Genomic DNA, 23,522 nt, shown 5'->3' on the forward strand with positions numbered 1-23,522 from the left:
GATTTGGGCTCAGATCGTGATTTCACAGGTTCATGATTTCAAAGCCCAGCTTCAGCTTCTGTACTGACAGCTTGTGGAGCCTGCTTGGGATTCTCTCTGTCTCTGTCTCTCTGTCTCTGTCTCTGTCTCTGTCTCTCTCTCTCTCTCTGTGCCTCTTCCCTGCTCACCTGCACATGTGTACACTCTCTCAAAACAAATAAACTTAAAAAAAATTCTATGAACGCTTTCTTCAAAATATATCCCCAAACCTGTCATTTCTCCCTGCTGCACCATGACTCCCCTGTTTCACTTTCTCCTCTCTCTGTCCTTCTGTAAATCTTCCTAACCCAACGTCCTGATTGTCTCCTAGCCCCGCTAGCAGCTAGAGGGATCCTCTAAAGACAGATCAGGTAATTCCTCTTCACAAACCCACTAGTGGGTTTCATTTCATTCAGTTAGAAAAAATACATTATGGCTTAAAAGGTCCTACACGGTCACTTTCCACTCATTGTTTTCACACTCTTCATCCACTCCATTCCTGCCACACGGACTTTCTAACTGTTATATCTTACCAAGCATCCTCTCACTTCAGAGGCTTTCGGGCAGCTCTTTCCTCTGTCTGAAGCTTCTTTCCTCATGAAACTGCCTGACTTGCGCTTTTACTTCCTTTAAGTTTGCTCAAATCTCAGTCCCTCAATAGATCTTTTCTCGCTTTATTTAGCACCCCACACATATTTCCTCTTGCTTGCACTTCTTAACTTTTTCTCCATTCCTCTCCCAATGTGAAAATTCCACGAAGAAAGGATTTTTCTATTTTTTTTTACTGCTATATATCCTGCTCCTAGAAAATTCCTAGAACATAGTAGGTGCTAAATAAGTATATGCTGAATAAACGAATACATTTACATTTTAAATGGCATAAGGGTAGCTTTAAAGAAAATAATCCAAGAAGACAAACAGATTCCATTAATCTAATTTGCCTTCCTGTTATTCTCAGAGTAATTAACTAATCTTCATGATTTTTCCATTGTTCCCCTGGGAAATCTCAAAGATTATTTTAGATGTAAAAATAATATGAATATTTCATTTTATGTTTTTCTAAATTTAAAGTTCAATCCTGAGTAAGCACTTGTTTAAGATAGAATTGTAGGAACTGATGTCAGCAAGATGGCAGGATAATTTTGTTCCCAACTTAATTCCCATCACAGACCAACTAGCAACTATGCATAGATAAGATGCCTTTCTGAAAATCCCAGAAGCCAGGGGTAAAGCTGAAGAATCTTCTTGAATGATAAAAACCAAAACTGCATTTGAAGAGTAAGAGAAGTAATTACACTTTGACTGCATTGCCCTTCCCCAATACTGGCACAGTGCCACAATAAGATGTCCCCCTTAGGTCCCACAGTTTCTCTAATAGGAAAAAGAAAGCCCAAGATGGGCATCCAGCTTTCTCAGTGTCAAAGGATGCTTCCCAGGAGGTCCATTTAAGTCTCACTTCATGGACATCACTGGGAGTATAAGTAGAGCTAGATCACCAGGGATCAGCTAGGGGTTGAGGAAATGGGTGGGAGCTCACAGAAATCAGGACAAAGATCTTGGTGAACCTCATTCCTGCTGGTGGCAGTGCCCAAGCGGAGATACAAGCTAGCAGTTCTGCCCATTTGCAAAGCAGAGTAAATGGTCTCATCTGGTCAGGGAGCCCAGGAGTCAGTTCTATACAGTTCGGGTCCCCAAAGGGCCCTACTGGCTGCACAGCCCAGTTAATATCTCTGTCCATCCAGGGAAGCAAGTCAGCAGCTCCACTCAACTGCTGAGCAGAGCCCCCAGCCCTACTGACCAGAAAGTTTGATCAGCAAGCAACCCTGCGACAGCCTCAAACACTAGCCAACAGCCCTACCCAAGCCGAGAGGCAAGCCAGCAGTCCACCCACTATACTATGGTGAAGCATAGCCTTCAGCCTCACCTGACCAACTAGGTCAGCCAGAGACCCCGGGCAGCTGCAGAGCCCATCCTACTGCTCTGCTTAGGCAGAAAGCCAAGCCAGCACCCATACCCACTGTGGAGCTTAGCCACAAGCCCTGCCTGACCAAGAAGCCTGAACAGAAACTCTGCGCAAGCTTGGAGCCCAGCTAAGGAACTGACCAGAAAATTTTTTGAATATGACACCAATAGCACAAGCAACAAAAGCAAAATTGAATAGTGGAACTAAGTCAAACAAAAACGTTTCTGCACAACAAAAGAAACAGTGAACAAAATGAAAAGACAGCCTACATTATGGGAGATGTTATTTGCAAATAATAAAAAAAAAATCTTTATTTATTCATTTACTTATTTAGAGTATGCACGTGAGCAAGGAAGGGGCAGAGGGAGAGTGAGAGAGAGAATCTTCATCAGGCTTCATGTCCAGCATGGAGTCCAACATGGGGCTTGATCTCACGACTGTGAGATCATGCCCTGAGCCAAAAGCAAGAGTGGGACACTTATGCAACTGAGCCACCCAGGTGCCCCTTGTCTTACATCTTTTAGAATGGCTATTATGAAAAGACAATAGATAACAAGTGTTGGTGAGAATATAAAGAAAAGGGAAACCTCGTCCACTGTTGGTGGGAATATAAATTGGTGCAGCCACTGTGGAAAACAGCATGGAAGTTCCTTAAATAAATAAATAAATAAATAAAATGAAAATAGAAGTATCACATGATTCAGCACTTCCACTGCTGGGCATATATATGAAGGAAGTGAAATCACTATCTTGAGATACTTGCATTCTCGTGTTCCTTGCAGCCTATTCACAATACTCAAGATACAGAAACAAGCTGAATGACCATCACTGGATGTATGAACAAGGAATTGTGCGTGTTCCCTCTCTCTTTCTCACTCCACACACACACACAGGAGTATTATCAACTATAAAAATAAAGGAAATCCTGCCATTTTCTATAACATGGGGATGAACCTTGAAAGCATCATGTTAAGTTAAATAAGTCATAGAAAGATAAATACTATATGATCTCACTTATATGTGAAGTCTAAAAATGTCAAACTTCTAGAAACAGAGTATATTCATGATTGCCAGTGTCCTGGGGGACTGAAAAAATGAGGAGATGTTGGTTAAAGAATAAAAACTTCGAATTATAAAATGAATAAATTCTGGAGATGTAGTTCATAGTACAGTGACTACAGTTAATAATACTGTAATAATACTCTATTGTAATACAGTATTGTATTACATACTGTATTGTAGACTTAAAAGATATTACAAGTGTACATCTGAAATGTTCTTATGCACACAAAAACAAGCATCTATGTGAAGTGATAAATGTGTTAACTAACCTATTGTGGTGAGCAATTCACAATATATATGTATATCAAATCAGTATGTTGTACACCTTAAATTCACATTATATTTCAATTATATCTCAATAAAGCTGGAGAAAAAAAGACATAACTGTGAGTACTTGAGAAAGACTAATTGGTTAACTATCTAATAAAAATTTTAATAAACCATTCAAAATAAAAAGAGAATATTATTCTACAAATTCTTAGATATTTTTATTAGCATGAAACATTTTTCCTATTCCTTAAATAATTCAAAACTTAATAATGTTTAAAGAAAGCCCAGGAAATTATTTCAGTACCTCACTGAAGTTCTGATATCAAAGCAGATTACACAGATTACTACAATCTTTCCTAGTATTGATGAAGTCACTAATCAGTAAATCAAGGAAGCAAATCCATCAAAACTGAGCCAATTTTACCAAAGTTCTAATATTTTTATGGCTTCTTCACAGGTTCAGATATCATAAATCCAGGAACATAAAATTCGCTCTCCAAATTTTATCTTTTATCATGCTTTTTTATATTCTGTAACATACTGATCAATTACTTTAGGGCAGTAATTTTTTAAAAAAGCATTCATTTTTTTTAATCAATAAATGTTTTAAACATGTTTTAGTTTATACTTTTCATATAGTAAAATATTTTTCAAAATTTATATCCTTAGTTATTTAAAGAATGTAAAGTAGTTCTGAGGTCAAAAAATGTGAGATTATCTGCTTTAGTACAAAATTATTCTTTGGTCTTAAAAACACACACACATGCATAACCTAAAATATACAGAGAACTCTTAAAACTTAACAATAAGAAAAGAAACAACTCAAATAAAAACTGTGCCATATACTTTAAAAGACCTTTTACCAAAGAAGATATGCAGATGGAAAATAAGTGCATGAAAAGATGTTCCAAATCGCACGTCATCAAGGAAATGGAAAAGAAAATGACAAGATACCACTACCTATCTGTAAGAATGGCCAATACCCAAAATACTCACAGCATCAAATGGTTGTGAGGATGTGGAGTAGCAGGAACTTTCATTCATGGTTGGTGGGGATCCAGAGTGGACAGACATTTTGGAAGAGAGTTGGGCAGCTTCTTAAAAAATGAACCACATGATTCAGCAGTTGTGTTCCTTGGTATTCACCCAAAGGAGTAGGAAATTTATCTTCACACAAAAACTTATACATGGATGTTTATAGCAATTTCATTTGTAATTGCCAAAACTTGGTGGCTCCTGGGTGGATCAGTTGGTTAAACGTCTGATTTGAGCTCAGGTCATGATCTCGCAGTTTGTGAGTTTGAGCCCGCGTGGGGCTTTGCCTGTGCTGACAGCTCAGAGCCTGAAGCCTGCTTCAGATTCTGTGTCCCCCCTCTCTCTGCCCCTCTCCCTCTGGTGCTCTCTCTCTCTCTTTAAAAAATAAATAGATATTTTTAAAAAGTTTGTAATTGCCAAAATTTGGAAGCAACCAAGATGTCCTTCAGTAGGTGAATGGGTAAAGCTTGGTACATTCAGACAATGGAATATTACTTAGTACTAAAAAGAAATAACCTCCCTTTGTGGGTTCAGTTATGGAAAACAGTGTGGAGGTTGCTCAAAAAATTAGAAATAGAACTACCCTACCACCCAGCAATAGCACTACTCAGAATTTATCTAAAGGATATAGCAGTGCTGATTCATAGGGGCACATGTACCCCAATGTTTATAGCAGCACTTTCAATCATAGCCAAATTATGGAAAGAGCCTAAATGTCCATCAACTGATGAATGGATAAAGAAGATGTGGTTTATATATACAAGGGAATACTATTTGGCAATGAGAAAGAATGAAATCCTGCCATTTGCAGCAACATGGATGGAACTGGACAGTATTATGCTAAGTGAAATAAGTTAGTCAGAGAAAGACAGATATCATGTTTTCACTCATATGTGGAACTTGAGAAACTTATCAGAAGACCATGGGGGAAATGAAGGGAAGGGAAAAAAATAGTTTCAAAAAGAGAGGGAGGGAAGCAAACCATAAGAGATTCTTAAATACAGAGGACAAACTGAGGATTGATTGGGGAGGGGTGGAGAGAGAGGAAATGGGTGATGGGCATTGATGAGGGCACTTGTTGGGATGAGCAGTGGCTGTTGTATGTAAGTGATGAATCACAGAAATCTATCCCCAAAACCAAGAACACACTGTATACACTGTATGCTAGCCAACTTGAAAATAAATCATATTTTAAAAAAAAAAGAAAAAAGAAAAAAAAAAGAAACTATCAATACATGAAAAGACATGGAGGAACCTTAAATGTGTATTACTGAGTTTTTTAAAATGCTGAAAACGCTACATACTAACTATATGATTCCAAGGATATGTTACTCTGGAAAAGGCAAAACTTTGGAGACAGTGAAAGTATCAGTGATTTCTAGGAGTTACAATTGCAGTGAGATGAATAGGTGGAGCATAGAGGATTTTTAGGGCAATGAAAATGCTCTGCATGATACCATAATGATGGATACATGTTATTATACATTTGCCCAAACCCATAGAATGTATAGACCAAGAGTAAATCAGAATATAAACTATGGACCTTGGATGGTTAGTTACAATGTGTTAGTGTAGATTCATCAACTGCAACAAATGTAGCACTGTGGTTGGAAATGTTGATAATGAGGGAAACTGTCTGTGTGACCTATGGTGGTATTTGGGAAACCTCTATACCTTCCCTTCAATTTGGCTGTGAACCTAAAACTATTCTAAAACACACACAACTACATGGTTTCATTGTTGTATCACTATTGTACTGGTATAGTCTCAACAACTCATAGTAATTGTAACTTTTACCCAAAGTAAAGGATTTCTATTTCACACAGAAAACCAAGACATGGATAATTGGGAACTGGCTGCAATATAAGCATTTTAGTGAACCATCTAAGCGCTTCAACACACACTGGTCTCATTTGCTAAAGATCTGCCTTAGTTATGTAAATTTAAGTTACTTAAAATGTTTTTGAGAGCTTGAACTTGCTGAAAGAATTGCTTTTTCTTCCACAGCATTTAAAATATTAGAAAGTCCGTATCCTTATTTGCTAGTAATTTTAGGAAAATTCTATGGAAATAAATGCTTACTTACTTTTATAAACCAATTGGAATAGATCTCTTTCAATTTAAGGGATATTATAATCCAATTTGTTAATACTCTCTGGAGATGGGAAGATATTTCATCATCACAGGAGAGGTAAATACCTCTCTGAATTGCAAATAAAGATACATAAACATATAAATTGTTTAAAGCTTCAGTTTTACAATTTCAGCAACAGGTCAAGAGTACAACAGAAAGACAAGTATTCATTTCTGACTTCAAGGAGCCTTTCTCCTCAGTTAGACATAAAATTCTTCATTGATTTGAGTTGAAAACAAATAGGCAAAATAACACAGAAGACTAATAAACTATTTCTCTATTGTCTCTTATCTAACAGATAATAGATCTCTTTATCACTCATCTATAGATATTATCAAATACTCAGACTGCCAAACTATAATCACTGCTGACACTTAGGGGGTTAATTTATCACCTATGCATGAACCAGAAAACAAAATACATTGCAACATACACTCAGTAAAGAAAAATTTCTAAAGAAATGGTTATAAAGGTTAAACATCTATTGTTGCTTGGCATTCCCTTTGGAAATATCTATCTACCTATCTATATATATATCAGCTTAAGCTATCATAAGTAACACTTCCATGGTTTACCTCTCTCTGTCAGGGGAATCTTTTGGGCATCTCAATGAATAAACTTCAAAACTGTTGAAATAGTTTTATAGGTAACTTTCATACAAATGTACATTAAACATGTCTCAAAGATTTTATTTTTCCCATTAAGAGAGAATAAGAAGATGTAAATACCAGTTCAAAGGAGAATCCAAAGGATACACACAGGTGCAGGTAATCAGAAATGCTGAAATAAATTTACAATGAAATGCAAAACTAGTCTCTTCATTAAATGTATCTTCACCGGGAAACATATATTTGCATTATTTTTGACAAAATTATTTGCCCTCTACACGTGCCTTCATTCTCTACAAAGTTGCAAAATATTCAAACATAATGAAAGAGTCAGTTGCTTATAATATCAGATAAAGCTGGGAGGTGCCTCTAGGTCTGGATAATGCGTCAAATTATCCCTGCCTATCTTTTTGCCCTTTTCAAAAGATTTTACATTTTGTTTCCCTGACATAAAGTCTTTCAAAAAAGAGGCTCTGGGTGTTAACTGGCTTGCATTGGGGATCTGAATTTCTCTTACAGCAGTTCAAGTTTTAGCCCAGTATAGCTCTAATTCTTCTATTTACATGATTCACATAGCCCTTAATAAACCGTGCATCTGTTTAATTCCCTGGATGCTGAGATGAGTTCGCCATCTTCACACACGTCTATAGCTTATGTCAGTCACCCCTACCTTGTGCTCAAGGTTTAATACTCACACTCACCTCTGTCTGGGATTCTGTTGTTTCCATTGAAATCAGGAGTCTAATGGCTTTAATGTGTCTTTTACTACCATTTCTATTCTTCACTGAAAAGACATCACAAAATTTTACCAATTTGGACTCTTCTCATGTGAACTGTACAGATAGGTAGATTTCTCTGTTCTATTTCTTTCCTGTTACATGTTTCAGTTACAGCAGCTGATTCATGTAGGACATCTAATGTCTCTTATTCCTGATCATGAACTTGTGTGTAATTAAGTCGTCTTGGTTTTTCTTCTGTGATTATTTATGTCTTTTAAATCTTTACTATAACTCTTAGTGACTTGTCATGTTAATTATTTGCTTATTATGCTTTTTAAATTTCTCTTATAGCAATATTTCCCTCCTAAAGATTTTATTTTACTGTTGCTGTCATTGTCTTATTTAGTCATTAATCTCCTGCTTCATGGTATATAGAAACTATGTGCAAATTAATATTCAAAATTATATTATTTTGAGTGTATTTCTATTTCTTCCAAAATGATTAGTACAAATTTAAATATCAAATCCCAGAATATTACTTCTAATTCTCTTTTTATTTTTTTTTTAAATTTAAGTAAAGCATGTTACCTAAAACCTTTGTATTATTCAGATTTATATTTCCAATACTTAGAAAAATACCTGGAATAGAATTAGCTATCAATATAAATAACTCTAGCAATGCAGAACACTAAGATTGAATGAAACATAGGTCAAATTTAGAATTATATTTTTCTAAAAATCATTAAATCCTACAAAAATAAAAAATACTTACCATAAGAATAGAAATATATCATGTTTATAAAGACCTATTATTTGTATATTTGAATAAATTACAGTTTTAAAATGAAGGCTCTATCGATTTCTGCTACCTGAATCCAATCATATAATATCGTATATTGCCATTGGTTCTGTATCCAAGGCCATCTTTGAAAGCTTTTCACCACTTCTTACTTCTTTTCATTTAATATTATTGCAGAAAAGTAATTTTCTGTAGAAAATCAAGAGACTTCATAATCTTAGTCGGTAATTCTCACTATTACTGTTATTATTAGAGAATAAAAGCTATTTCATCAGTGATGCAATCAGTTAGAAATACTACATGTTGGTTATGACACAGCAATACTGGCTGTCAGCAACTTAATCTGGAGTCAAGGTTATAACACCTATAAGGGATTTTTAACATCATATACTCTAATCTTTTAATTATATAGAGAGAGAACATGGAACTCAGAGATAAAAGTGATTTATCTTAGTCGCACAGTAAAGGTCAGAGCTGGTACTCTAGAAATCATATTCTTCTAACTCTCAAATACCTATAGAAGGAAAAAGTAACTTGAGGTTTAAATTTTTCCAAGGAACATACTAAAGGATATATACACATCTCTTTTTATATTTTCTGGCATTTTTGCACCTTTATTGTAAATATATCATAAATGAGAATGCATGTATGATGTGTATTTAAATAAGAATAATAACAGATATTCACCCAAATAGAATTTTACCAATACCTTGGAAGCCTCTTGGTTCTCTTGCCCCAGTTATGAACTCCTACTTGCTCTCTTCCTTTTTTAATTTATGATTTTATCACTAGACAGAGATGCAGTAGAATAGTGCTTTAAGAGAGTGCATTATAGATAAAAACGAAGGACTCGTCTTTTTCAAGGTCTCATAAAAAATAAAAATAGTTCATTTTGCCCAAGGAAATTGATAAATAACAATCAACACCAAGATTTCTACTGCAGCAGTGACTCAATTTCAAGGCTAGAGAAGAAATCCTACAAAAGTACAGATAGAAGACATACGAAAAATCAAACTGGCAAGGGTTCCACTCAGCAACATCAGTTTGCTGATAATTAAGTAATGTTTAAAAAGCTCAGAAGGGAAAACTGCACGACACAAGTAGTCTATATCTGAATCGTTATTGAGAAAAAAAATCCAGAGATGTTAATAAAACTTATGAAATTCAGAAATGTGGGTGGAATTTATAGTACTAATTGTCGTATGAGAAAAGATTTAGTATTTTCAACAAAACAGTCATATAATCTGAAATATTCCTGATGTAGCTAAATAAGTTTTACTCACTTTGTAATAATTTGTGTTACTTCTGTTTGTTAACTTAATTCCTTTTATTATTTCTATTATGGCATAGAATAATCTCTATTCACAGAGTAATTAATTATATATGGCAACAGTTTTTCTTTTGTTTGAATTAATAAACCTGTGCTTTGATTCAGACAGAACTTTTAAAATTTGCATTTCATGTAAAATATTTTTAAAGGAATCCAGATAATCGTTGTATAACCTTTTATCAACAATATATTTATTTTAACAATATATTTATTCTCATTTTATTTGTGGGAGGAACTTTGGATATAAAATTTGTGTTAATTATTTTTTTCATGGAATTTCCAACATAAATGCACATTCACCTTAACCAAAAATATTTTATATATTATTGGAATAAATTGAGAATGTTATGCTTGCAAAGCTCTGATTGAGAAAAATTGGTCCAGAATTTTCCCAGTGTGGTTGATAATATTGTTAATATTACATGAAGAAAGATGTATCCATCACAACTTAAATCGGGTAAATGGAGATGTTATTATCGTCAATACTAATTATATCAATACAAATTATATTTGTTTTAAAAAGTTATAAAAGGACCTTCCAAATACCTTTCCCTTAGAGTCAAAATGTTTGTATCCAACTCCAAAATGTACAAAGTCCAGACCTACACAAATGAATACTTATTCATCCCATAAACAAAGGTCAAAAACTCTGTGATTAATACTGGGATATTTTGAATATTTGTTTTGTCCTTGTTTTAGTTGCTTAAAATCAGTGGATAGTGAAACAGCTGAATAATAAACTTTTACCTACTCAACAGGTTTCTAGTTGGATTTTCCAGCTTTTTGATTAATTAAATATTACTTCAAGCCTTGAGAAGGGAGTCATTCCTGCATTTCACAAGTATTTCTTGTAACTTATATTTACAATTAAAGAGGAAATTTGACACATTTATGCCTGAGGAAACCTGATATTTAAAGAACACATCACTTTTTTCCCCTTTCAATTCATCACATTAATTCAATTAGAACATTTAATTTAGGTATCTGATTGATGTCAATGTATATTAAGATATTAGAATAAAATTTGGAAAGCTTGATGATCCTTTGGGGTTTTTTGGAATAATGCATGTGTACATGTTCCATACATAATAGCATAGCAATTTAACTTTCCTCTGTGATCACATGCTTTATTTGAAGGTGATTATAAACTCATTAAGCATGAAGAAACTCTTTTCTTTGTATTGGTTTTCAACTTGTTCATCATCTATCATTTGAAGAGTCCTAACGATTTTTATAACCACACAACTAATCCAATGTAATAAATTTTGAGTCCTAGGGGGACATAATTATGTTAACAATCATCTTACACTCAGCTATTCTTTGTCTTTCGCCCTTAGATTCCATTCACGCTCATGCTCCTCTGATTCCTGCCACAAAAATCTGGCAAATCCTGCAAACCCTGCTCCCAGATACATTCTTACACAGGAGTACACAGGGATTTGGCTCTTCTTGTAAGTCTGGAGGCAAGGAGGGGTGCTAAACCATCCCAAGGAAAATAAGCATCTCCTGTGAAACAATGACCCACGTAGAGTGCTTAAGACTTTCTGTGCCTGAAAAAAAAAAAATGGTTCTTTCAGATTCTTGAGATGGGTATAGCAAGATGTTTCTATTCTTAATAAAGTTTCTGACATACTACGGTTTTCAACATTATCAAATTTATCTGTGTCTATTCAAAAATTCCATTTTTGCTCCATTTAGTTTGCAAAGCCTTCCTTATCATGGCCTATTCTTTAACACAAGATTCCTGGCAGAGCTGTGTATTTATTTGGTGCTTCTACAAGAATTGCATTCATGTTCTAGGCTTAATTTTAGCCATGTCTGGCCTAACCTACATCAGATAAGGAATTACTTTAAATTTGTCAGAAAAGATTTCTAATTTTTCTGATTTTTAATCAGGTTTATTAAATTTATTAATCCAGAGCATTACACTTCTACTTTATATATTCTCTAGGGCAACAGAAACTTCCAGACTACCCAATAAACTTTGTAATCACCTTTGACTCCATATGTCTTAAGTGCTACACCCACTTTTTCCACCAATGCTCAACCCTCTAATTCTGATTTACCTAATGCCACTATTGTTAATAAGTTAGGTAATCATAATATCATCGGCTGTCATAGATTATAACCCTTCCGTTTTTGTTTTTTTTTCTCAAGAGCGCAGGCTGTCCAGGGGTGCCTGGGAGGCTCAGTCAGTTAAGCGTCCAAATTCAGCTCAAGTCATGATCTCATGGTGTGTGGGTTCGAGCCCCACGTCGGGCTCTGTGCTGACTGCTTGGAGCCTCGAGCCTGATTAGGATTCTGTGTCTCCCTCTCTCTCTGCCCCTCCCCGGCTTGTGCTCTGTCTCTCTAGCTCTCTCAAAAATAAACATTAAAAGATTTTTTTTTTATAAAGTTTTTAAAATTTTTTTTTTCAACGTTTATTTATTTTTAGGACAGAGAGAGACAGAGCATGAACAGGGGAGGGGCAGAGAGAGAGGGAGACACAGAATGGGAAGCAGGCTCCAGGCTCCGAGCCATCAGCCCAGAGCCTGACGCGGGGCTCGAACTCACGGACCACGAGATCGTGACCTGGCTGAAGTCGGACGCTTAACCGACTGCGCCACCCAGGCGCCCCAAAGAATTTTTTTTTTTTTAAAGTAAGCTGGGGCGCCTGGGTGGCTCAGTCTAACCGACTTCGGCTCAGGTCATGATCTTGCGGTCCGTGAGTTTGAACCCTGCGTCGGGCTCTGTGCTGACTTCTCAGAGCCTGGAGCCTGTTTCATATTCTGTGTCTCCCTCTCTCTCTGCCCCTCCCCCGTTCATGCTCTGTCTCTCTCTGTCTCAAAAATAAATAAACGTTAAAAAAAATAAAATAAAATAAATAAAAAAAGTAAGCTGTCCACAAATTAGTCAAATATATGACCAACCAAGTTCCAGAGTCATATTTTGAGGGTTCTTTTCCTAGACCTACTAATTATTTTATCACCTAGGTCCCAGAAGGATGGCTTACTCAAGGAGAGAATTAAAAAAAAAAAAAAAGTTTAATAAAGAGGGCATATAAAAAGGTGTGGATAGGATTAAAGAAACTAACAAAGGAAGTTCATATACCCAGTAACTAGCAACAATGTGAATTATTTTTTATTTATAGGTTTAAAGGGAAAAGGAAGGTGGTAAATGGAACATGGGGGGAATTTAAATTTGGGAGAGGATGGCTTCAAAGTAACTATGGCTATAGGTACAAAATATATACCACTGTACCATCATAGACTGGTGGGAGATAACCAAGAAAGTAATTCCCCAACTTTTCCTCCAACACACCAATCTTCTGCCAGTAATTTGTATCGTCTGAACCCAAATAGAAGCCAAGAAGAAAGGAATCCCAAGTAATATAAAAAAACAAGTTAACCTCATAAAGCAGAGAAGGACAAAGAAGAATAGTGTTTGAGAAACAATAAATGCAGAAAAAAACTGCCCACTCTGCTATCAACTTTATCAGCCTAAGAATAATATTTGTATTTCCACCGTTTTCCTCTTAGTTTACGAGATTGGGAACTGTTATTTATGTCCAGTGATGTAATTTTGGGTATCTCTATTGTTCCAAATAGTAGTATCTCTACACTTTTATCATGCTTTTTTATAGGTTTATCTTGGTTATGTTCGCAAGACTGGACTTTTGCTTCTTTTTCTATGTATTGTGTTCCTCTGTTTATAACCATGAACCTCACAGTTTTCACATGCCCCATCTATAAAATGGAATCCACCATTGGCCTCATTTGTGATTGATCCTCAAGGCAGAGATTTTTTGTTTGGGTCCAGATAACTTGTTTAAAGTCAATTGGATATATATATATATATATATATGTACACTTCCCTGTAATTCAAGTTCTTTGGAAAGAAGGAAGAAAAGAAGAAAGGAAGGAAGGTAGAAAGGAAAGAAGGAAGGGAGGGGGGAGGGAAGAAGGAAGGAAGAAAGAAAAGAAAAGCCACATCTAAATTTGAGTTGAGGTGAAGATGCCAGCAGATTCAGTTTCTGGTGAAGCCTCTCTTTTTGACTTGCAGACTGTTATCTTCTTACCGTGTCTTTACATGGCTTCTTTGTGCACATACCAGAAAGAGAGAGAGATCTCTGGTGTTTCTTCCTTTCTCTTAAGGACACCAGTCCTATCAGATTAAGTCCTCAGCTTTATGACTTCATTTAATTGTAATTACCTCTTTAAAGATTCTGTTTCCAAATGCAGTCACATTGGTGCTGTTTCGACTTACGAATTTTGTGGGGGAAACATTCATTCTGTAACATCTCCTCAGCAAATACTGTACTCTAAAACCAGATCTGATAGAGGTAGCATCAGGAATAGAGGCAAGTATACTTATGTTAAGGACAGTTTACTCACATGGATTTTAGGGGAAAAGTACAGATATAAAGGCTCTGATTCCATACTGGGCCATAGGAGGCATTAATTTCCATCTTTGAAATGTTACTTCCACAATCTGAAGCTAAAAATACAATATAACAGACAATAACAGATAGGTACTGAAAGAATAAAGCAAAGTATCTTTAAAATCAATCACAAATCATAATGCAAAACCAAAGCCCATCAAATGTGCTTTCTCTGATATTTCTCAACATTATGAAAACTTAGTTGTATATTTTAGTCATAAAATCTGTCATAATTGACCTGTGATTAACATGCTTTGCAAGTTTATTGTATAACTGATAGAGTTTATGTAAACATAACCTAAACCAAGTGACATTCAAAGAAGGGTGACAAGAGAAAGATCAATCTTTATCATTTTGTAAATTCTTTAGTGTAAGCAAAAAAGATCTGTAGTACTTGAATATGCATGAACATTTTGAATATGCATGACTGTTATAATGAGAGAACTTTGCTGACCCCTAGGTCTAGGGTCACAAGAAAGTCAAACGCAAGAACATTCTATTAAGAAAACTTTTATTGGATAAAGTAATATTCTGAAAAATAATAACTGATAACCAACTTTATGTAAAATAATAATGAATTACATTTTCTAGAAATTTCTCCAGCTTCAAATAGATATTCAATTTTATAAGTCCTTGTAGTGTTATTTTCTACTTATGTAAATGAATAATACGAAATTTCTATCTTTCTGTTGTTGTATGTCAAATTTGCTAGATGGACTTTTAAAATCTATTTGATATGGTCTGACCTAAACCACCCTACTGGTTCTCTTCTCACATTTTACTCCTTATTTCCTGATTCCTTTTCTCTGCTAGGTCTCTAAATGTTATGTTAAGTCTTGGTTGTAGAAAATCGATGTATTCTTTCCTTCACATTTGCATATAGGTATAATACATTAAGTACCATCTATATGTTTTTTACTCCTAGTTGTTTTTTAACTCCAATTTCTGAACTGTCCCATGAATTCCAAACATATGCATTCAATTGCTTAATTGACATATTATTCACTGGTATGGAAAATAACATTTTAAATTTAACATACAAAGGGTAACTCTTAAGTTTCTACTCAGACCTACGCATTACCTCACCAAGTTATATAATATGACTCCCTGGTTACTCTCTCTCATACAATGTTATTTTATTTTTTAGATAACATATTTATGATACTTTCATGTTTATTTATTATCTATACTTCCCATGCTAAAATATAAGCACCTTGGGAGTAGAAATTGTATTTATCTTGTTTAACATGGAATTTCCGGCCTAGAATGAAATTGGTTCTCAATATATATACATTAATGAAAGGAAAACATGGACGATGCAACTTAAAGAAACGGGTAGTCCTAATCTAAAAATACTAAAAGTAAGGTAACCATTAAAATTCCTTATAATTAGGAGAGATATGCCAGATAAAAGAAGGTCATGTGAACACAGAAAGAAAAACAATAGTGGTTTCAAATATAACTCTCAATCAGACATCAAAGATACATATACCCCGAGGCACACCACTGGTTTATGATCCAGCCACTTCTAATGCAGGCTGCTCTTTTTAGCATGCTCTATTATTGGAAGCAGGAATACTTTATGAACAATGCTGAATGATTCTCCCAGGTACACACTGCAAAAATGTACCTAAATAACATACTCTATGAATCCAAAAGCCTCTAATTAATTATTCATACATGTGTAATGTATATGTGTTATGCTGACCAGTTATAAGGGTCTGATTCGAATGTTAAGCTGCTCTGACATGTTGAACATAAGCTGCACTAATATAATTAGGAAAATACATGTAGCTGTGTTGTGGTCTGAGAGAAGTTAGAAAAGGGAAAGCGAGATACTGCATCAAGAATTTTAGCCTTAGAATGAACATGAACCTTTTGTCAATATTTTTTGTTAGTCTCCAATTTGTTCCAAATGAGGTTTATGACTCCTATTTCAATAAGTGATAAACTAATATTGTTTGCCTACACTTTAGAATGTGGAAAAAATATTCAGTCCTCTTATAGAGAAAATTAAATGTGCCTTTAAGCAGAAAGTTTTTATGTAAGAAAATTAAGCCCACTCTACTGTTGATATGAAGAATAAATTTATCTTCTTACACTTTTCAGATATTAGCAGAGAATCTATTTAGTCACCAGGAATTAAATATCTAAATATAAATAATCTTGATAAATTAAAAATGAATTAGTTGGCATTTGGTAAAGAATATGTGCCTTGTTTTTAATCTTAGTGTTAAAACATTCAGTTTCATTATTTTTTAAAATGTTATTTTTTAAAAATATTTTATTTATTTTTGAGAGTTAGAGAGAGACAAGAGCACGAGTGGGGAAGGGGCGGAGAGAGAGGGAGACAGAATCTGAAGCAGGCTCCAGGCTCTGAGCTGTCAGCACAGAGCCCGACATGGGGCTCAAACCCATAAGCTGTGAGATCATGACCTGAGCCCAAGTCAGACGCTTAACTGACTGAGCCACCCAGGATCAGCCAGCCACCCAGCCAGCCCTTCCATATTTCATTATTATGATGTTATCTGTAAGTTTTCTTATAGGTGTCCATTATCAGATTGTGGGATTTTTTTTATTCATAGTTTACTGACATTATGAGAATTTTTCCCAAATCTTTTTTTAATCTGCAACTTTCTAGATGATCACATAATTTTCTTCATTGTTCAGTTAACATGCTGAATTATACGGACTGATTCTTGAAAGTTTAATTGACTTTTGATTCAGTTTGGTGTAAAATTTTATCCTTTTTACTTATTGTAAGACTCAATTTGTTAATTCTTTGTAAAATATGTTTTCATCTATGTTTATGACAGATATTAATCTGTCATTTTTTTCTTATCATGTTTCATCAATTTTAGTATTAGGCCTCTGCTATTCTCTTAAAACAAGGGTTTTTGTGGAGTTTTTGCATACTCTAATTTCAATCATGGCTTTGAATTTTTCTACTCTGCTGCCATATCGCCAACATTTGAAGGACTTCTGTAGTGCCTTCAGTGGAGACACAGAGAGTTTCTAAGTGATTTCCTTTCCTTCTTGTGCAGCTAGCCTTCAAAAGCCAGCAGCCAAAAACCATCGGCTTGCCCTCAGTGAAGTCCAGGATTATGTAGAAGAAATTTCTTTCAGCTCTATTGCCCTGCTCCAATCTTAGTTCTCTTTTGAACCTTAGTTTCTCTATTGAAATAGTATTTTGGTATACCATTCCCAAGCAGAGATAATCTTTGGGAAAAAGCAGATGGTAGGTACAAATTCTCTGCCACTGAAGCTCCTGGTAATTCCCATCTGTCACACCAATTCACACATGCACGTTAAAGTTTATTAAACGTGACATTTTTCTTACCAATGATCCCTCTTCCTCATGCCTCTTTATCAGGGATGAAACCAGCTTTGGGTATCTTCTTTCCCTAGGAATTTCTTGGTATTCTCTATATTTTAGTTAATTCAAGTTTATTACAATATTCAGCTCACTAATGAGGGAATAATATGATATTACAGTCTAATTTGCTTTTGCAGTTAAGATTGGGAATAAAAGGGGGCGCATGGGTGGCTCAGTCGGTTAAATGTCCAACTTCAGCTCAGGTCATGATCTCCCAGTTCACGGGTTCAAGCCCCACATCGGGCTCTGTGCTGACAGCTCAGAGCCTGGAACCTGCTTCGGATTCTGTGTCTCCCTCTCTCTCTGTCCCTCCCCTGCTCATGCTCTGTCTCTCTCTCCCTCTGTGTCTCTCTCGCTCTCAAAAATGAATAAAAACATTAAAAAAATATATTGGGAATAGGGGCGCCTGGGTGGCGCAGTCGGTTAAGCGTCCGACTTCAGCCAGGTCACGAACTCGCGGTCCGTGAGTTCGAGCCCCGCATCAGGCTCTGGGCTGATGGCTCGGAGCCTGGAGCCTGTTTCCGATTCTGTGTCTCCCTCTCTCTCTGCCCCTCCCCCGTTCATGCTCTGTCTCTCTCTGTCCCCAAAATAAATAGACGTAGAAAAAAAAAATATATTGGGAATAAAAGTTATGAGACCTTCTATGTCTTATTAAGAAGCAAAATCAAGTGTTTGTTTTTGTTTTTATTTTTACTGAAAACATAATCACAGGTCAAATATTAACTTTAAACAAAAATTTGTTTATTTTGATTATTATTTTATTAATGAAATATTAAGAATCTTCTTCAAATGCCTTCCATTTTAAGCAATTTTCCTTTAATAAATAACTTTTGGGCATCTACTTTCTGTTTGGTGATAATTGTTGATATTTAATGTAAAGTGAATCACATCAAATCTCATGCATTAGTTTAAAAAAATGAAATCTAGAAAGTTAGGAAGACTTGAGGGTTTACTCTTAAACATTAAAAGAAAACAAAATAAAAATTATAAATCATGCAAGACATTTCCCATAGAAATAAGGCACTGTTGTACTCTTGCAAATGTGCAATGATAATGTGGCAATTATTTTCTTGAGCCAATTTTTCAAACACTATGACATTATTATACTTTGATTTTTATTTCCATTCTACACACAGATTTCCAAAAATACTATGAATATGTATGGACTACATACATCATCTGCATTTCTTCAACCATACTGTCTCTGGATTGTGGTCTAGTTTTAACAGTAACACTTTAAATTTTTTCCCATAGCACTTTTGTTTACGGTTAAAATAACCTTTCTTCCAAAAAATACTAAAGCATGGAACAGGGCAGTGATGAATGCTCATGCAGAGTACAGATAAAGAAAAAATAATTGTCCATCACACTTCTTGCTTAAGAATAAGCAAACACCCAAAAAAGAGAGACAGAGACAGAGAGACTATAGAATGTATAACACAATTATTTTCTAGTATTGAGTTGAATAATGGTGTACTGTCTATACGGAAAAAGTATATTTCATTCAGTCACCTTGTGATATATTACTTTCCATTAAATATATGACTGTAAATGAGATCCAGTATTGGTATCTGAATATTAATAGATTAGGACTGTCTTTAGACCCACTTTCCTATTCTGACAAATGATGACAGTTAATGCCATAGTGGAAATATGTCAATACCAGTCTTAATCTTGAACATTCAAAAATCATATATATTCATGTATACATGATTTTAAAACATGGTAAGACTTAATATGTATTCACAGTGTTTGCTATTGCAATTATATGATAGTTAAATGAATGAAATGGAACTGGTGAACTTAGAGTAATTAGTTGTAATTATGTCATTATAATTGAAAAAATATGTCTGTGTTTTCTACCTACCATTTATGAAATTTGACATTTGCTTGAAAAATAAAAATCAATATCTATGCTTGCATGAAGTACAAATAAATGTGTAGTGATAAAACAAATTAATACCATACATATATTTTTTTAGTATGTTCTTCCCCTGAACAAATTATGTCTCCCTTCCTCTTTTATTTGAAATAGTTTTTGTTTTGTTTTGTTTTGTTTTTTCAACGTTTATTTATTTTTGGGACAGAGAGAGACAGAGCATGAACGGGGGAGGGGCAGAGAGAGAGGGAGACACAGAATCGGAAACAGGCTCCAGGCTCTGAGCCATCAGCCCAGAGCCTGACACGGGGCTCGAACTCACGGACCGCGAGATCATGACCTGGCTGAAGTCGGACGCTTAACAGACTGCGCCACCCAGGCGCCCCTGAAATAGTTTTTAAAGTAATGATAATTTCATGTGAGAATTCTGGCCTTATACTTCCTAAATTTACCTAGTTATGAAAATAAAAAACTAGTAGGCAGGGCAATTTGTCACAGTTTCTGTGCTTAGAAATAGGAATTAATTAAAACCTTAAGAGATTCCTCATTTGATTTTCCGTACTTTTGAGACATGAAAGGGTGAATGCAAAGGTAAACTTTCAGATGCTCCTTATATCCTAATCATATCACACGTGCCTCCTGGCAATCTGTTGCTTAAAACTCAAGGGACCTAATGCTTAATGAAAATGTTTTTCTGATTAAGAAACAAAAACATATAGTCTTTTGGAATAGATCCTAATAGTCTAGAGCGAATGGGATAAATTCACTAACATACTTAGAAGAACTAGCACCTAAAAATGATTTTTGTTGTTTTATTGTTTGCATTCTTAAGTAACTCATTTCAATATTTAATTATTATAAAAATATTAGTGAGACATTTTACTTTTTTTTATAAGTCATAGAAATTCTGAGTAGGTACATTTCTGTAAACACATGTGGCTAGTCAGTGCTATGCTGGACAGTGAACCTCTACGCTTTCAGTTCAAAACATTTAATGAGCACACTATGAGCCATAACTTTAACTCCTAATTAAATAAGAGTTCTGAATTTTAGAATTTGTTGATGAAGGAAGGTTTCCAAATGAAGAAAAACATTTTCATAGAGATTAAGTGTAATATGGAGATACAGAGCATAAAGAAGCTTTCTTTTGCAGTGGAAAGATATATGGGTCTAGTATTTGAAAGTGTTTCTCAAATTCAGAAAAGGCTAAAAAGAAGTGTTAAAAATGTCTGAAAAAGGAGGTGCCTGCGTGGCTCAGTTGGTTAAGCATCCGACTTCAGCTGAGGTCATGATCTCCCAGTTCATGAGTTCAAGCTCCCCATCGGGCTCTGTGCTGACCACTCAGAGCCTGGAGCCTGCTTCGGATTCTGTGTCTCCTTCTCTCTCTGCCTCTCCCCCACTTTTGCTCTGTCTCTGTCTCTGAAAAATAAGTGCAAAAAAATTTTTTAATCTAAAAATTACTTTAAATGTTTGAGCCTTTTAAACAGTTTTAAATTGTACTCACTGTAGTAACCTTAAGGTTGCCTAGCAAGCCTTACTAAAATGCATCTGTCCCAGCTATACTTATAGAAATTCTGATTTAGTGGGTGTTTTCTGGGTCCAGGAAATTGTGCTCATTTATTAAACATCTCCATTGTTTCTAATATAAGTAGTCCACAAATTTTGAGAAACACTGTTTTCGTGTCTGGAGTGACTTAGTTTTTCCTTTAGTCAATAGTTTCTTAGGGCTTTTGATCTACATTAGCACTTTGAAGAAACAAAAATTAGGGGAAGTTCATCTTGGGTTATCTATCTTCTTATTTTTACATCTCACACATAAAGTAATTATTAACATTATCTTTATTTTCAACATTTTTCAATGGTTATTTTTTCTCCATGAATGTTTTTTATTTATATCATGCTGTTTATGTTTTATATGGGTAATATTACCTTGAATTTCTCTAAGTATATTCTTTAGAGATTTTTAAAAGCTATATTGTTTCCAAAACACCTGGGTGGCTCAGTCAGTTAAGTGTCCAACTCTTGGTTTCGGCTCAGATCATGATCTCACAGTTCTTGGGTTCGAGCCCTACATCGGGCTCCGTGCTGTCACTATGGAGCCTGCTTGAGATTCTCTCTCTCCTCTTTCCGCTCCTCCCCCATTCCCTCTCTGTCTCTCTCTCTGTCTCTCCCCCTCAAAATAAATAAATGAAAAAACTTAGAAAAAAAAAGGAACTATTTTGTTTCTTCCAAGTTCGATTTTTGGGATTATTGGCTTTTCTTTTTCTGCTCTGATGATTATTATGCACATGTATGATGATTTTGGTGGTTAATATTATATCTACTCTCTACCGAAACTACCGCACATCAATCTTAAGCTTGTCTTCATTGACTAACAAGTCTTCTTTCAAGAACTACAAAATACTGCCTTTACTTTTTAGCATTTATCTGCCTGCTGACATTTTTGCAAACATTTGAGAGTTTTTGAGCTGCTGATTCTGTAATAGCTAATCCTGTGCTTTAGATCTCTAAAATCATTTATACTCTTTTCAGTTTTCTAATTTTTGCTTAGCTAAAGGTAAATTTTTTCATGATCGATTTGTGATTACCCAAAATTTAAGTGGGAATGTGAAAGTGATTTTAAATGTAGCACAATCAGTGTTTAGTTCAATAGTGCCTTCACTAAACTTGGAGTTTTAAAGTCTACCCAACAGTTACATTGTTTTTCTTTACCTTCAAGATATTTCAAAACCCTGGAAAGGTATCTGCATTCTAGTTGCTGTTAAGAAATCATGAAGTTATGTCCTTGGAAAGTACATTTCATCCATGTTTCCTTCCTTTATACCTATAAAGTAAAATTAATACACCCTAAAGATTTTGAAATTATAGAACTGGTAACTTTTAAAAATAGCTATTTCATATAGGATTTGTTTTTTCATTTTTGCCTCAGTTGCCAAATAGGCAAAATAGTATAGTCTTATTTTTCGACAATTACATTATTAGAAATGTGAAATAAATAAGTTATGGCCCTGAAAAAATTATGTGAGTGTATGCAAATAGTGCTAAAGTACTAGCCACTGAAGCATTAACCTTTTAGAGCAAGTATCTAAATATGACATGCCCGCACTGTTACCCCATACTGGACAACTGCAGAAAAAGTAAGCTGTTGCCTGAGGAAATACATCTGCTTTCTCTAAGTGAAGCAAAATCAACCAAAGAGCACATTAATGGTTAGAGAACAGCCTATACTGTTTAGGAGTAAATACATGAATACATACATGCTCCTCTCACATTTTTGGCACATGACTGCTTCTAGGACATTTTTCACAATCCAAATATGCATCAAATTAGAAACAAAGCTTTAGAATTTGAGGCAAAATAGGTAAATGGACATTTCTGGGCTTTCATGAGAGAGGGTGATGAAGGCCATGATGAAAGAAATTTGTAGAGGATTCATGTATATTTCAACACTCAGCAAAGATATGAGAAAATTACCACACAGTTTTATCACGTAATATCACAGAATTTTTAATTTAGAGGGAAAACTGAATAATGTTTGACCTGTAAGCCAGGTCCATAAATGAGAGGTTCTCAAAGAAAAAGAATGTTAATACTGAAATATATGATAATGCTTAATAGAGTGCCTGGCAGGAAAATTGAGGCAATCTTTAGATAATTCACATTATTAAGAGTTCTTTTTTCAAATATGTTTATGCATGGTCTTCAGAAAAAAAAATCTTTATCAAAATTCTTAGTTTTATAAAATATATGGGAAACCAATCACAAACTGAATAAGAAGATGATGTATTACATTTGAGTTTTGATTTAATATTCTCTTCACAACTCATAAAACATAGTCCTGACTTTCTAGTCACTGCAATGACACAAGTAAAAAAAGTAAAATATATGTATATTAGAAAGGAAGAAATA

At 34.8% G+C, this 23,522-nt stretch overlaps 1 protein-coding gene across 6 annotated transcripts in view; it reads left to right on the forward strand.

Annotated features, from left to right (window-relative positions):
- Positions 1 to 23,522, forward strand: part of LOC109499872 (high mobility group protein B1-like) — an 807,961-nt gene that overhangs the window by 738,494 nt on the left and 45,945 nt on the right. For 5 of the 6 annotated variants that reach the window (XR_006598229.1, XR_002157423.3, XR_006598230.1 and 2 more), the window contains one exon: positions 7,188 to 7,249. The gene's annotated coding sequence lies outside the window, so the exon portion shown is untranslated. Of the gene's footprint in view, positions 1 to 7,187; positions 7,250 to 11,275; positions 12,107 to 23,522 lie in introns of those variants that run through there. The other variant, XR_006598226.1, reaches the window with a different exon arrangement.

The sequence above is a fragment of the Felis catus genome, chromosome B2, assembly GCF_018350175.1.
Source record: "Felis catus isolate Fca126 chromosome B2, F.catus_Fca126_mat1.0, whole genome shotgun sequence".
Classification (NCBI taxonomy): Eukaryota; Metazoa; Chordata; class Mammalia; order Carnivora; family Felidae; genus Felis; species Felis catus.